General features: G+C 38.0%; 1 non-coding gene across 1 annotated transcript; it reads left to right on the top strand.

The window, feature by feature from the left end:
* Nucleotides 1–598: 598 nt before the first annotated feature.
* trnaa-cgc lies at nucleotides 599–670 on the top strand. The gene has a single exon. It is a non-coding gene; the product is annotated as a tRNA-Ala (tRNA).
* The last annotated feature ends 15153 nt before the right edge of the window (nucleotides 671–15823 follow it).

Raw genomic sequence — 15823 nt, 5'->3', positions numbered from 1 at the left:
GTGAGCATGGAGCTAGCTTCCTCTGATTCACTACTTTCTTTTTCAGAGTGGCAATAGTATTGAGTTCGGAGTATGGCTGCAGTAATATTAACAAGATAGTCAACTTGTGTTGCAGTAAAGTTAAGTTGTCTGCCCTCCTCTGTGTTGGTACATGGCTCTGAAATCAAAGATGGAATCAGTTCCTTAATTTTATCAACACCGTTTTCAGATAAACATCTACTATAGTGAAATGTTTTCTTAGGTGAGGTAAAGTTCAGTCAGGGAAGGGACGAGCGAGACAGAGGTACTGACTGATGACACACTAGCAAATGAATATGGTTAGCCAAAGTCATTTAACACAGGATGACGGGTGAGGTGGAGGCATGATGATAACGATGATTGGAAATAGCTGTGATATCCACATTTACAGATGAGCGAAGCCAAAGGGGAAAGCAGACGATGCACACAAGGAAAGGTGGAGAGGGAGCCTCAGGTGGTGAGGCTGAAGGGAGATAAAAAAGACACAGAGTGAATGATAATTTGAAACTGTTAGAAGGGGCCAAAAGACAGTTATTATATAATATTTGGGTTTAACACATTACAAAGTCAGTTACTGTGTGGGGATGTAGCTCAGTGGTAGAGCGCATGCTTCGCATGTATGAGGCCCCGGGTTCAATCCCCGGCATCTCCATATTTGCTAGGGGCACCAGTAGTTAAGGTGGTAGAGAAGTCATCGGTAAACCTCTGGGATGTACCCTGCTGGCTACTTGCTGAGGTGTCCAAATAAAGTATTTAATAATTTTTTATTATTATTAATCAATTACTGGGAGAAATATACACTAATAAGTTAAGTAGTTTTAATAAATGCAATACATAAATATTTATTGAATTACTATAATAATAAAAACAATTTCTATCCCCAGCAAATATAAAAACATAGTCGTATCTGTTTACATATACATTACACAATAGTGTATTGTTGTATATTCTAAATATTAGACAAATGTCTTCATACACCTTAGAAATGCTTAATACAAAGGGGTCACATGTCTATCAATGTAATGCAAATGACAAACGAGATAAAATTTAAATGGCAATGCTATTTTCTAAAGATGATATTCACATTGTTGCATACATACTGGATGCATATTTATGCAACATTGTCCGTATTTCTCCACATATGACAAGTTATCAAGACAGAGCTAAGTCAACGTGGAAGTGTTGAATCATGTGAAATGAGATGAAGCGGCTCAGTCTAGTGTCTCCTCTTTGAGCTAACCTCCCAACGCCTGCTGCTAGGATCACAAACAAACTCCAATTTTGGTGAGTGCCCGACCATTTCGTGCCACACATGATGGGCCAAAGTGGAGCAACAACATCAAACCTGTTTTAATAAATCTTCTGTGACTGCTCCCAAGTCACTGGCCAAGGCCAAAGTCTCCAGTCTCTTACAGAAGGAGGATCGTCTGAATGACCACTAGGCTCATGCGCTGACTCATTCCAGTGGCCTGGGTGACACAGTCAGGCACTGCTCCAGAGTTAAAGTGCTCATTGTGACCTTCCCTTGAGACAAGTGTTCAATAGAGAGATTCAACAATACAGAGGAGAATCAAGTTGGACAAGGTCATAACTTTAGCTGCAATTGTCAAGTAACACAATGACATGTTTGCATGTGTTCATATCATATATCAGTAAAAATTGAAATGTTTTCTTCCAATTCAAATATTGTAGTTTTTAATTTTTACTGTCTTTATTTGAAAACTCCAAAATGTTACTGTATAAATTGCCACGTCATGTTTTATTTCTACTCAAAGTTGTTCATAAAATGTTTGCTGGGAACAAAAAATTGCGAAAGTTCTTTTTGGTAGTTTGTGTTAGCAGCCAGAGAAAAACTGTGTGCTTTAATTTTGAGATGCTTTCAAGTCCAGGACCATAAAAACATGTGATCTAATTATCAAAGTAATTTAAAAATTTAGTGTAATAATAGTTGTGCTTTACTGAGATATGAATTCCTAAACTCATTCTGCCGTAGAACAAAGACAGGCAAGCTGATTTTTTATTTTTTTTTTTTTTGTTTGTTGTGCTTGTGTTGTAAATTTACATGAGAGCATGATTGCAAAAACATTTCTACTGCACCCACTGGGGTGCTGTTACAGATTAGCTGTCATTAGTCAATTCACTTCCCCCTGCCTATTTTCTGTTCTGGGCTAGTGCTAGTTCTGGTTCAGAGTTAGTTGAACTTGCAAACCCTCTAATAAATGATATGCTTTTGCTTGGGTTAGAGAGCAAATATAGAGCTGACAGTAATTAATTTACTAGAAGGTTTAGAATTTGTAACACTGGACACAGTACAGTATGTGCTCACTTTGTTTTGTCCACATTGCAACAACTCAGTGCTCTTTAGGAAAGGGGATACGTTTCTTGCTTGAGGCTGCATTCTCCCACCATGCCAAGTCAAGGTCAACTGAATCCTGCAGAGTCAGGAGACCATATAACTCCAAAAAACCTTCTCATCGTCTCAGACCTGCCCTCCGATAGGGCCAGCGACCTTCCCTCAGGGTCCATTATTTTCCCCCTCTGATGTAATGGATCAAGAAGCTCCCGTAGAGAGAACAGATGGTCAGAACTGAGCACAACCCAAGGCCCTTCTACCCACGGCTACTTTTCTTTTCCTATTTTGTAATTATGCCTTAAGGGGAACAGCCCAAAGTAGAGAAGGGTGTCATGGCACAGATTGTAGGGTCAGCATGACACACAGAGAGCTTTTTTGCTGAGCTGCATGCTTTGAGTAGATTAAATAACAGAGATGGAGCAAAAACTGTAAAATACACTGACGTTGGACCTAAACCTGAACCTAAATATGTGGAGAGTGAAGAATCACATTTTACCCTGGGAAACTTGGCTGCACTCAAACAGCCGCAGCGAGCCCCTGTTATGATGGGAATAACACAACTTTATTCTTTGACCTGTGTAGTGCACAAATTCACATTTGTAACTAAAATCATGCGTTTGAAGTGCACATTCCTAGGATTTATTTAAGGGTATAAGGGTTTTTACCTTTTGACTTTAACCTCCAGATATTAGCATTATACCCATACAGGGCACCGTAATGTTTGGGACATCTCTGGAAATGCTCTTCCAGACTGTATTGCCTCTTTCTTTATCTCATGTGTCATTTGACGACTAATCCCTATTAAGTTTAAGCAAAGTTTGGATCCTGTGCAGTTCCTTGTCTCTTCTGGCCTTTCTTCTTGCCATCACTCTTATATGATCATAGTTTCATCTGTCTACAAAACCCATGTGTGTTCTTTAAATACTTCTTGTCAACCTAGAACCTGGCCATCCTGCTTTTGTGTGTAACCAGTTCATTAAGTCTTCTTTCGACAGTGGCCCTTGATAAATCCACACTTACCTTCTGAGCAGTGTTTCTGATCTGTCAGACAGATGTTTGAGGATTGTTCTTGCTATGGAAAGAATTCTATCATCAGCTGTTGTCCTGTACTGGAGGACCTATTCAATTCAATTCAATTCAATTCAATTTTATTTGTATAGCGCCAATTTACAACAGAAGTTATCTCAAGGCACTTTACAGTGTAAGGTTTAAGACCTTACAGAAAATATTTACACAAAAAAAATAGAGAAAACCCAACAATCCCATTTGAGCAAGCTTTAGGCAACAGTGGAGAGGAAAAACTCCAGCAGAACCAGGCTCATAGTGGGCGGCTATCTGCCTCGACCGGTTGGGGTGAGTGGAAAGAGAAGAGAGAAAAGAACAGCAGGCAACAAAGACAACAACAAGCAGCAAGAACATTGGGCAGGTCAACTGGATTCTGGAGATGTACAGCTCCAGGCCGAGGATACCTGCAGAAAAGTACAGAGAGAGGGAGACAGAGAGGAGGAAACACAACTAAAAGAGAGTGAAGACACAAAGTTAATGACATGCAATGGTGGATTTGCATTGATATAAGAGAAAGGAGAGAGGAGAGGAGCTCAGTTTATCAGTTTCAACAGTATTCATCATCTCTGTTGTAATATTAATATGGTAAAATAAAAAGAATCAACCAATAATTTGCACTTTAACCAAATGTGATTTTTCTGAGTACAGTGTCAAGTGGATAAAATATTATGGAGGTCACCGTATATAATATAATCATGTAATTGAAGTCTTTGAAAGGAAGGAGGCACACACCAAGGTAGATAATTGGCCAGTGATCTGATCAGTGATAAATGGGATTTATAAAAAAATTGTATTACAAAAGTGTCATGAAAGCCATGCAGGGCCACCAGGGTTGAATTGATTATCCAGGTGAGAGAGAGAGAATATTGTTAGAAACTACATGGTATTGTTTTTGATGCTGACATCCTAGTATGTGACCTTTTATCTGGTTTATGAGGAATTAAAAGTTATTAAATACCACCCCAGCACTGCAAGAGAGGAAAGCACACGCACACACACACACAGTAAGATATCAGAGATTGTGTGTTTCTAGATAAATTATGAGGCACCAAACAGAGAGAGCAGACTCATTGTGATTCTTCTGGAAAAGAAAAAAAAAAAAAGGAAGAAATGCAATAAGTGACCTCAAGCTCATGTGGACCTTGCATGGAGCAGAGCTTGTGGAAGGTCTGAATTAGAAAAATACAATTTGTTCAGGGCAAACCCTTCTTGCTGCGTGACAGTTCACACAATGCAAGGCTGTGGCCATGTATGAAATAAACAAGCCAAGAAGTCTGACATCTCCTTTTATTCTAGCGTAATTACTTCAGGAATCTTGCAGTGTTAAAACGTGCCATTAGTTAATTTTTCAGTTGCCTTCTTTCATTACACAGTCACATTTTTGCCATGGGAAATGTAATTAGCTCTTTGTCATCTGCTGGCGACAGTACCTATCAGCGGGTCATTAACAGTCCAATCTTACCCTTGCTGCTGTCCTACCTATTCTGAGTTGTTTACCTAATCTAATTCAACAATACAGCAAGAGAATACAAAGGGCTTTCCATTTACAATTACTTGTGTAACATTCTCTTTTGTGCTGTCTCTGCTGTACTGAATAAGCTGTAGAAATAATAGAAGAGAATTGGAATGACACTCATTGATACTCCACTCAGGATCTTTTATGATACTGAACTGAGTTCTAATGAAAGGCACTTTGGAAATAAATTCTGCTGCTCCAGAATAAGATGACACCTTTCCCATACAGCATATACTGTGACCCACTGCGTTAACCCCAGTATATACAGTAATACAACAGCATTATAAATCAGATAAATAGACATACTGTATAATGCTTTATTTGAAAAAATCCCTACATTTAATGTCTAATGTCTAATAAAACATTGTCAATAGAAACAGCTAGTCTAATTAACTAAATGCATTCTTAATTCTTAGGTGCAGTTCAATTAGGCTCAAATCAAAAGTCAGACAAGTGGGGGTAAAAACTGAAGAAGGCAATTTGAAAAGAAAAACCCCAAAAACTCTCTGCTCTGTTCGGTTGTTGGGCAGATTTTTGCATCGTGTCTGCACCAATGGCACTAGTTGGAGGACCCGTAGGAGGTGGCGGTTCAGCATGTTGGACTGTCTCTGATTGGCCATTTAGCTTGGCTAATCACTGCATGAGAAGAGAAATGGTCCCCAGTGCCACTTAGAACTTCTTGATCACAAGTAGCTATAAACTGTCATGAATGAGAGTGGTGTTAGTAAAAAAGAAACTTTATTGTTTAAATACCTGCAGTCCAGGATTGTCTTCTGCTTTCCTTCTTTAAAAGAGTATTACAGACAGCCTCCACCTCTCAAAAGAGTGATTTCATGGTGCCACACTTTGGCCCAGACAATGGTAGTACCTGAGAACATAACAATTGGTCTAAGTCGTCTCTAGTTCTTTAATGTCGTCTTGATGTGCCAGGGGCCTATACTGTAAATCTCCACACTTAATAAAGTTTATTCAGCATTGACAAATCCACTTCAATGATTGTCATCCTCAATACAATCAGCAGAGTTTCTCAGGGTTAAAGTTTAGATTGCATGAGGATTTAGCATGTACCAACTCCCACTCTGTGAAAACTTTTTTCACTGCTTTTTGTTGAAAGCAAACGAAGCTATGAGGCAACAACACAATTGGACCTCTGACATCTTATTTTGAATGAGAAACACAAATCTAACTTCATTTAAAGAATTAAGGTATGTCTCTGTCTTCTCTCATTAAGACTATAGAAATTCCAGTCAAAACAGTTGGTAAATCATATAATTAACATTATTTTACCATAGTTTGTGGCTGAGAAATGTTTTGTTTGTAAATTACATGTAACATTTAAAAAAGTAAATTAAAATGATTTAAATGACTGACACAATAACAGATAATTACAGTGCTTTTCGAACAGCAGCAGGTCGGGTACCTTGAGGTTAAAAAAATGATAATGCTTATGGAGATTGTGAGTGATAAGTTTGAGGTAATTACTATTCAGCAGTTTGGGGAATAAAACTTATTTTGAGCGCGTGTCGCCGTTTCCGCGTAAAGGGGCTATAAGCTGTCAGTGTGAAAAATATTTTCAACAGCAGTTATGTTGAGTGTCCTGGGAGCTGCGAGCAGGATATGAATCATGTACAAATGCTTCGAAAATGATAAGTGACAGAACAGAGCAATTCATCTTTCTTGGAGTGTTTTGAGTGAAGTTTAAACTGCAAATCTTAAATCCAATTATTCTTTGTGTGTGTGTGTGTGTGTGTGTGTGTGTGTGTGTGAATTTCATCAGACACTTTTGTGCCTCGGGGCTTCAGTGAACCAATTAATCTAGCCCATAATAGACTGTATGCCAGTGGATTATTTTACTGATTGGAAGGTGCACACACCAGCTGTTAATTAGCTCTAAAAGGTTCGACTGACATCCACGTCTCTTTTAACTCTCTAATTTAATTTTCAATCCTAATATAATTATCACAAAGACCCACTTATTGATCAACGGCAGGTATGCTGACATTCGACAGGACTGCTCTGCCATCCTGCCACTAACCCCAGGCTCATTTTTCTCCTGGAGACAGATAGAAATACCAGCTGCTCTTTTCTCTGTCTGTCCAGACTAGCAGTACTTTGCACTACTGTCCAAACAGCGATGTGAAGATAGGATCCATATTGCGCGAGCAGAGGAGCAGACAGGGTGTCTAATGCAGTGAAGGGAACTAATTGGAGATGACAGAGCTGCTCAACTGACATGATCTGGGACATGGCATCAATGGGACCTTTCACCTTTCACTGCTGTCTGTTGCTCTTTATGAAACAGACAGCTCAAGTATCTGAGTTGTTATGTGTCCCTCTTTTTATTATGCACCAGCTAGAAACAATAACACAGTTGACCAACCATGTTTGAAGGTGTGAAGTATTTTTCCCTCTGGTCCTAGTAGGATGTTGATGATTTGTGTGAGTGACAAGGGTGAAAATTCTGTTTCTGATATTTTTGCTTTACTGTATTTGAACAAAATGTTACAATCAAAAATGCAGAAAGTAAAGTAAATTATAAATAGGTAAACAATAACAAATGAATAAAACTTGTAGTCCAGGTAGCTTATGGGTTTTAAGAAAGTGTTACTGTTGATTCAAGCTGCAGACAAGAAACTTAGTAGTAATATGACTTCGTTCTTGGCACAATGCAGAGAAAAATAACAGCCTGGTTCCATGTACAAATGAGCAACATTTGTATGATATTAGAAAAAAACATGCACAGCCGATGTTCACTTAAAGACAGTTCCATCCTTGTCAAATAAAGAAAATATTGGCCTCCAAGTCTGATTCAGCACATACCTGATTTGAGTTGTTGGAAACGTAAAAAAGTAATGTACTCAATAATTTTCTCAGTATGTCCCCGGTGAGGTTATTAGTTTTCCCTCTCATCCTTCACTCTCACACATCTATCTCAATGAGCCGCCGCACTATGCTATATTGAATTGCGTGTCAGAAATAGATTTACAAACTTCCACAAAGCAAGTTGGAGAATAGTGTGCAAGGAAGCCATCACTGTGAATACAGTGATTAACATGACAGGGTTGGAGGTTGAGAGCAGATGGATGGAGCCATCACTCTTTTCTGCTGTTCATTAGCAATTTCGGAACCGTAGGCTCTTACGACTATTTGAAACGAGAGAGAAACACCATCAGTCATTTTCAGGCTGTTGTTCTTTGTACCACTTATTTCAATTGTCTCGCCTTTTAAAGCCTTTATACTGAACCACCAAATTATTAACATTTATCTATTGCTTGTATGTAAAAGGGATCTCAAAAGTGTTTCATGACAGCACGATGGACAATTAAACATTTCTTTATTACTACTTATTCACTTTAAATCAATTCACTTAATAGATATTCACTAGGAGTACCTTGGGAGGAAGTAGAGGGTAAAATGTTCCACTTAGACCCATGTGAGACATCACAAGCTAATGCTGCCAACCTGTGAGTCTGGCGTCTATTGTCCTGTACTGCCACTCAGAGTGGTCACCGACGGCCCGAGTGGTGACTGTATCTGCTTTTGGCTTATTTAACAAGGAACACACTCGGGGGAGCTAATTAAAGAGCAATCAGGTGAAGTCTTACCATTTCTAATTGGTTCCCAGGGGTCTAAGGGCTGTGAACTAAGAAAGGAGAGTAGAAAATGAAAGGGGATCTACATACTGTATCCTATATTATATGTGTAAAGAGGAAAACTAAATCTTTTATAAATACAGTAGGAATATCTGCAGTTTGACTGCAACAGAAACAGTGTAAATGTGAGGATAAGGAGATTTAGAAGCAGCTCAAAATAACTTCATCAACAGCTTAGCACTTATATGTAAAAAAAATATCAATTAAACCAACTACATGTGGCCATAAGAAAACGTGCAATCCAGCTAAAATTCCTTTACCTCCAAAAATATATTCTGTGATTTAGTTTATATGTAAAAAAACATGATTTGTAGGAGACAAGGTTGGACAAACAACACCTTTAACAACTGACTAATAAAAAATATACTTTTTTAATGTAATCAAACTGTCTTTCCACCAGTTTCCAGTGTTTCTGTGAAAGTGATTAGCTAACCAGCTGCTAACCCCAGTTTATGCAAGTTTCTGAACCGAAACAAACATGGCTGTCTACCTGGGCTCCATTCTTTGTATGTTCATTAACAGCTTCAGTTTTATAATATTGTAGATGATTTCACATGAGCCCCTACGGATGGGGGCATTGCACGTGTAAGGAAGAGTCGCACTTCTATTTTTTTCTTCCTTGTCGCATTTAATGCATCTTTAGAGCATGACTGGATGTTAACTCCTCAATTGTACCATGCAGTGCACCTGTGTAGACAAATCTCTATTCATTGTTTTTCCACTCATTATTTTAGGTTTTCTGTTAACTTGTGTTTCTCTTGGGTGAAATTTGACACAAATGAAGGTTTTTCTGTACAAAGGAACCTCAGTTTTAAGAGCTTGGGTTTAATGCTTATGTTTTAGGTTTTGTAGGTGGAAAATTTTGTTCACTTCCAAACTGTCCTTTTACCCAACATCCCTTGACTTGTAGAAAAACACATAACAGAGAAAAAAACTTTTGTTGAGCAACTCAGCGCTTTCACTTACTGACCATGATGTGGTCTGTGTGGCTCTGTGTTATTTTAAGCAAATCCATGTATAGGGTGTACTAAGGAGTGATTTAACTACATAACATTTAAGGAGAGATTCTGACTCACCCATTTGTATTTGGCTGTGAACAACATTCAGTATAAATAAGAATATATAAATAAGAAGACTATGGTGGGTGTTTATGGAACACCAGGTAGTGGCCTAATAACTCTAAAGTTCTTAACCAATCATCCCGTTTGGGTATGTACCCAGAAAATTAGGAAAACAATTTACAAAATAGTCACCTCTGAAATTAGAGAGACGGCTCAGACGTTGCCCAGATACGCATAAGGTCGGCTCCAGATGTTGGGGAACGAGGATAATCTGACGACACTGGAACAAATACTAGACCTATGTATTTTACACTTTATTTTTATTACACTGTATTGTAATGGATCTGTATAAACTTTATGTATTTGTGTTGCATGTTTTAAATAAAAAATATTGTCAGTGTATTGATAAATATTTGAATGACGATTATTTAAAAAGCTGCAGGAGAATGTTTCAAAACTGAATGGTAATATAATGTGAACCTAACATCTTCCAATTCCAACCTGACTGCTGAGTGCACAAATAAGGCAGTGGGATTAATGAAGCAGGACAGGACTCCAAAGTTACATGCAGTAATTAATGATCCAGGGATGCTGTGGGTATGGCAGGAATGCAATTTGTATTGTTAGTTAGTGTACTATAAAAATGTAAAAATCTGTAGCTGGTATTTTAATGTAAAAAGGAATTGATGCTTTTCTCAGGCCTTCAAACTATGAACAGAAATCTTTTCTTTACTCTTTTCTCCATAAAAATGTACATCCTAGCCAAAAACCTGGTCCAGTCATTCACTTTCTGGAAAATCTATGATGCTGTATTGTCTCTGCCCAAATTATTATGCAACACACATCCTAAGCATCTTTGATTGACCATCTTATAGTGGTCTAACAGAGTTTACTTAAGGTTTTGAATCAAATAATATAAACTGACAAATGTGTTACTCAAGAACCTTTATGTATTCACATCCTTTTGCAAAGGCAAGACTGCTGCAGCATACAGTATAATAGTTGATATTGCTATATTGGTAGTTGGTAGAGTGGTCAGCCATTAACCGCTCCCAAACCCAGTGCAAAATTGGGGTGGATTGTGTCAGGAAGGGCTGACTGCAATATAAGTAAAAAATAAATATATTTATATATAACAAAATGTGTAGGCTACATATAAATATACACAAATCTGGTTAAACATACAGCATATTCTCACTATATTCAGAATGCAGACATTCATAAATTGGCTTGTGATCCATAATGGACACTGTTCCCTTATAAAGCCCCTAACAGAAGAAGAAGCCAAGTTGAATTGACAGTTAGAGCCTCTATAGAAACTGTAATCTGTCATATTTCCTAGTGAAATTGAATATTTGAATGGGGTTTTAGTTATGAGGGGGATTTACATCAAATTCTTAGATGTGATTGGATCATTCAGTAGTAGAGGCTGCGCTTAACGAACGTGGAGAATTAGAGACACAGAGCTCTAGAGACTGCTGGCCTTCACCCACACTGACAGAGATTCAGACGAACACCACTGACGAATGTTTTTTTCTCGCTAATGCAACACATCTCTACCGCTAAATATTAATGTAGTGAGTGACTTAAATAAAAATAAAAATAATTATAAGATAACGGCTGTAAGTAAGTAAGTAAAAGTACCTATAATTAAGGATAAAGCTTGAAATCTGAACTGAGTTTTATCCAAAATGCTTCAGTGAATAGGTAAAAGCTATATCACATAAAAAAACATTTAACACTGTCTCAATCATAGGTTTCGGGCGAAAACCCTGACTTTGTGGTGTGCTCATCATATGGTGCGGGTACAGTGGAGATGGTGCTAATTCTAATTCTTTCCATGTGAGTAATGGGGTTCCTCAAGTTGGTATTTTGTCGACCTTTCTCTGTAAAATCCACAGTGTTGTGGAAAAGAATTTGCCCCAGTTTCCAGACTGATAAATGTCAATAACTTTGTTCCCATCTGTTCTTGAATTTTTTTTTTTTTTTAGATTGTGGTATGATGTGTTGCTTTCTTCTGCCTTAATAATGTTTCACCGTGCTTCACTTTGTCAGACAGCTTCTATCTGCGGGGCTTCATGGTTCAACAGGTCTGGCAGTAATCAGGCGCTGGGCGTGGCAAGTTAAATTCAACTCAGCTTTCCTAAGTATGTGATTAATCACACTCCATTCATGAGCAAATAGGGGCAGTCACTTTTTGACATAGGGTCAAGCAGGTTTGGAGAGGTTTTTCCCTTGATAAATGAAATCATTCAAAAACTTTGAAATAGCAAAGGCCACGAAAATAGTATTACAGTATATAAATAGAGTAAATAGCTAAATAGAGTTTTTTCCAGTGTTTTTTTCCAGACATTTTGGTTTCACTTCAGTTTTAAATGTTCTTCAGGCAACTGCCCATCTGCCATATGTGCAAACACTATATAAACTGTATCTGTTGAGCAGCAGATGGATAAGGGAAGACAAACAGCTCTGTAGTCTGCACTGTCACTTATAGCAAGTACAAATCTGTTGGATTGTCCTGTCCAGCTTCTCACATGAGATTTAGACACTTAAGATTCGTGTGTGTTCGCCTTATGACAGACTAGCGACCTGCCTGTGTTTCTTATGTTAGAAAGTCATACACCAATCATATTCAACCTCAAGTACACTAGAAAGCTGTGACTTTGATTTAGTTAGTGGCCCACTTTAAAACACCTCGGGTGCTGTAGCACTGCAATTTGTCCCCTGGCTATACTGAACCAGGACAGAATAACAATGAAAACAGTTAAAGTGACAGAAGGAACAGGTGTATCTGGGAGAACAGATGTTAGTTGTGAGTATTAAAGAAAGAAGGAAAGAGAGCAGGACAGAGCGAGAGGTTGGGGAGGCAGAGACCCTGCAGACTCCAAACCATTGTTCGTTTGTTTAGTCATCAGACTTTTGGTGCTTCCTGTGTATAATACGGGCCAGTGTAATTTAATGAAGCCTCTTCGCACTCATAAAATGAGTGTAAGCACTGCAGAATATTATCAGGAAAACATTTATTATTAGGGCCTCTCTTTGGGTATTGAGTGCGTACTCTGTTGTTTTCTCACACAATGCCTTTCAGCCTGTGAGCGTCAACAACTTCCTTATCGCCACCTGCTCTTATGTAGACACTGTCACTGTCAATGATGTGGACTCATTTGTTTTCCTCTACTAAAAGATATTGTATTGTTGAATAGCTGCTGATAGCTTTATCTGTCCATGTCTTTGTTTTCTCCATACTTGTAAGCTTTGGAAATGGTAACATCTGCATATTCACTTTAATGTTACAGCAGTGATCACCACCTGATTTGGTGGAAAGGCTGTCAATGAGTCATTGCGTTGTGTTTTATTCCAGCCAAGTCTTTGCCATGCAGTAAATTGAATAATTGATATACTATCACATATCTGTGATATGTCACAGGAAATATTGGTTAGAACAAACACAAAAATGATATGAGTGTGAAATGCACACTAAAGACCCTGCACAACATTTAGACTTTGTTGCTTCTGGGAGAGCTTGGGTCTCTTTTAGGGGATGTGAGCTCCCGCTTGCTTGCATGCTGGCAGTCCCCCAACCAAAGCAAGCACATGACCACCACACTGTCTGCACTGCTCCCCGTCACCAGTCTCCCAACTACACATAGTTACTGGTACTGAGATGCTGCACCACCTCCCTCACCTGAGTTTTTTCTTTCTTCACTACAGGTGCTTCCTCTATGCTCAGGACCCTTCATCACCAGCCCAGCAAGACATTTGTCCTGCACTCTGCATGATTTAACAAATGACCCACTGATGGCTCTTAGTGTTTAGCAAATAATACGTTTTACTGCAGCAATACAACAGAATACTGTATGTTAAATTACCTACTATCATGGGAAATGATACAGTAGAATATGATTCAGTGGATTATATGAGGCTGATACAAACCATTATGTGTCACAAAGAAACAGAAAGTAATGACATGATATTAAATGCAATTATATTGAGCATGATACAATATAATATAATCCTGTTTGACACAATGTATAGGTAACAATGTGTAATCAGGAGTCCAAAAGAACACTTAGCAGAGCACATGTTTAAACTTATTATGTGGAGGTGTACGGTATTTTATGTCCTTGTACTGAAAGTTCATGGGCAGCAATATAATCCTTAAAGGCACCTCGATCACTTCTTGAAGAGAACTAAACAGCCAACTTCAACAGTTGTCACATTTCTTTTGGCTAAATGAATGACTATATTTGTTTAACAGGCAGTTTAACTGTTGCAGAATAGTCAAGTCTGTACCAGACCTGAAAGCAGCAGCAGCCCAACTGGCTAGTATAATGGTCGTACTTCTTAAGGTGCTATTCAGTGGCAACTGGACTTGCTAGAGTTCGTTAAACCGACATAATTCTTTATCTGAAAGATGTCTTCGGTTCTGACTGGTTAAGAGTCCCTCAACATTCTGCAGATAAAAGTCATACTAGTTTCATGGTAAACAATTGTACAGTAGTTTGAGATGAGATATCCAGACCCTGCACATTGAGTTGTGTTGTATAGTCCAAAAGGTAGAATCTGATCTTTCTGATGTTGAGGGCAAATGTGCATGCCCTTAAGATATCAAATTTTCATATCCTGGTACCACATGGACAGCATGAATCCTACTGCATGCAAACATTTCAGAGGCAGTTTGGTGAAGGTACTTTCACACCTATAAGTGCCTTTTAGTGTTAATATTTCTTTTACGTTCATATGAAAACATATTTATGTACAGATTGTTAGTTAGATTGCTAGTTACTGTTAGTATAATTTACATTATTATATCTTTATTTAATCATTCCATAAGTTCTAGCTCTTGGTGCTTAAATGGTGCGTAATATCCAGTATAAAATATTCCAAAAAGTAGTGCATTTTAGAGGTCAGCTCCAGAACATGCAGAGGGAAGCAGAACTAAACTAGCTGGCAGTACTTCTCTGTATTTACTGCATGTCAGTTGTTACTAACACTATCTTCTTTGTATATATGTACACAAATGCAATATAGAAGACAGACCCTGCACGTGACCATAATAATAGTCACATGAATGATTGTTTCAGTAGTTTTTAAACATTTTCAGCACATTTGTGCTGTACCATGATAATACTGATAACTGTGATATATATGGTCGCTATAATCGCAATAATTCATCTCTGCAGCATTCCATATGTTGCTGACAAAATCAGGAGCATGTTTATATCATTATATCATATATCAAATGCAGCAACAAACATACTGATGCAGAAGCTTGTTCATCCTATGGACAAATTATCCACCATAAGCCGGACAACGTACTGTATGCAGTTCAGTGCAGCAATGAATGCACAGACTGATGAAGCAATTCAGATGAGACACAATATGTATAGTACAGTATACACAGTATGTATCGAATTTGCAACAATTCAATTCTTGTTGGAGTTGTCCGAGTTTTTTTGTCCTGAAGCTTTTTGTTCCCAGTGTTAAATTCAGGATCATATACTGCCCACACATGACCTTACTGTGGTGGCAGGGACGAAAAGTTAGAGAGTAAAGTCATACCACTTGGCTTTATATTTCAGTGTTCTTCATGAAAAAACAGACTTTACACTTAGATATTTAAACTCTGCCAACTCACAACCTAGCAGTGTTAATTTAATAAAAAGAGTAGGAATGCATACAGATGGTCTATCAAAAAAATATTTAGAAAAACTTTAAAAAAAACATTAGAGAATTGTATAAATTAATGATCATAGTCAGAGAATAACAAATCCCAACACAAGCACAGTGTCAACAGAAACAAAAGGATTTTTCTCTAAGGTCTCGATCTAAAAAACGAAAGAAAACCGCATTTGCCTCAAATTTTTAACACCTCAAAAACACATCTCATCTCAATTATTCAACTACAGTGCACTTGGTTCACTTCTATTCACACTAGATGAGCACAGCACTTATATGACTAAGCCTGACCGCATTGAATTTCATTTAAGAAGATGCTTACATATCTCTTCACACTGATAGCCTCTTTATATACAGTGGAACCACCGTGAATCCCTTAAAGCATCAAGCATAAAGAATCGAGCAGCTCCAAGTGAAAGGTTATTAGTAAAATGTCTGAACCTGATAGGCATGAAGATGCAGTCATTACAATGGCTCT

This window comes from Anabas testudineus, chromosome 12 (assembly GCF_900324465.2).
Source record: "Anabas testudineus chromosome 12, fAnaTes1.2, whole genome shotgun sequence".
Taxonomy (NCBI): domain Eukaryota; kingdom Metazoa; phylum Chordata; class Actinopteri; order Anabantiformes; family Anabantidae; genus Anabas; species Anabas testudineus.
Note: the sequence above shows the minus strand (reverse complement) of the source record. Positions and strands in the feature narration are given on the sequence as shown.